Below are 1,723 nucleotides of genomic sequence, written 5' to 3'. Positions count from 1 at the left end.
ATTAGTTACAGTGTTGACCCCTCCCTTAGCCCAGTGCCTTGACCCACTTACTTCCCAGCTCCACCCTCCACCAGGATAACCCTTCACATCTGCCAAGTCCCTTCAGAAAATATCTTCCATTGTCCAACCCATGATCTGACAGCTTGTATCTTAAGCTTTCTTGGCTTCTGTGATTCCAAACACGTCGAAAATAGATGATTAATATTTTTAACTCAACAGCTTTGGAACCCTCTTCCTCACAGGCTGCATTAACTGCGATTGCCAGCAGAGGGAGCCTAGGTCCTGAGAACTAGGTGAACCTGGCAGAGGCTACTGAATAACTGAACCCTTGGGGGATGCTTGGTAGGACGATTTGGCAGAGACAAACAAGAGGAGAAAATCCATTTTACTTTGGAAGTTCTGTCAAGAGAGAGTTAACAGAGGCTCTAGCTCAAAATAGTGGGTCTGTAAGGGAAAGGAGCAACACTAGATGGAAAAAGAAAGGTCAGCCTAGGAGGGAGAATTGAGTGAACTAGGCGAGCACAGGGCTGGGAACCTGGGTGAGTTTGAGAGGCATTATGGGAGTAGACATAACCTCTAAGCTACATATTGTCCTGGCTGTGAAAGAAATCTACCTAGACAGGGTCTAGATGTCTGGAGACAGGATGCAGAGTGGCTATTATATCCTGTGTTCCTTGAATTACTTCCTCTCACTGTCCAGTCAGGAAATCAAAAGACAAATTGCATTAGGAAAATATGTCAGAGACCTCTCTAGAATGCTGAAGAGCAATGATGTCAGATGGAGACTAAGGTGTGCCTGACCCAGGCCATGGTCTTCCCAATTACATACTGTGCCTCATAGAGCTGGATAGTGACCAAAGATGACAGAAGAATCGATGCCTTTTAGCTGTGGTGCTGGAGAAGAGAATTTAATATACCATGGACTGCCAAGAAAACTAACAAGTCTGTCCTGGAGAGGGTGATAGCAAACTGCTACTTGAAGGCAAAGATTTTGAGGCTTTGTCTTACATACTTGGAACATGCAGTTCTTAGATAAGGATTCTTGCTAGGAAGGGTGGAGGGACAGCACAGGAGAGGAAGACTCTAGATGAGATGAATTGACACAGTGACGGGAGTAATGAGGGTAGGTGTGTTAAAGACAGTGAATTTGGCTCAAGATAGAACAGGGTTCAGAGCTATTAAGTATAAGGTCTTTATGAGTCGTTGTCGATTTGATAGCACCTAACAACTTTCTGTGTTCTTTGCCAAGTTTTTGAGGTTTGGTGAAGGTAGTTGGCTTAGAAGGAAATTCCTAAAGACCAAAGAGGTTAACTTTTGGAGGGAGATGCTTGCATTTGTGTAATGGAGTTCAGATCTAGCCCTCAAAGAAAAGACAACAACAAAGAGGAGTAGTTGAGAGTTTGATGCGATGCTGTGCAGCACGGGCATGAGGAGGGAGGCTGCAAAACTCAGAGAAGTGACAATAGAGGGCTGCCTGGGGTGCTTCATTTTTCTCTTGATCAAGTTCAGGAAGTATGAGACCTTTAGGAAGACTCCTGTATGTGTCTTATCTTTGGAGACACAAGAGAAAATTTTCCAGACCGTGTTCTCACATTTCAACTCTAGGTCCAATTTCCTACCCTCACTCCCACCCCCCCTCTGGCTCCAGCTCTCGACACATTCTGTAATAATATTTCACATTATCTTCTTGAGTTACACTTTGAAATCTTCTGTTCAGCTTTTT

Source organism: Elephantulus edwardii, unplaced genomic scaffold (assembly GCF_000299155.1).
Source record: "Elephantulus edwardii isolate Elephantulus edwardi_28Jun2011 unplaced genomic scaffold, EleEdw1.0 scaffold00550, whole genome shotgun sequence".
In the NCBI taxonomy this organism is placed as follows: domain Eukaryota; kingdom Metazoa; phylum Chordata; class Mammalia; order Macroscelidea; family Macroscelididae; genus Elephantulus; species Elephantulus edwardii.
Note: the sequence above shows the minus strand (reverse complement) of the source record.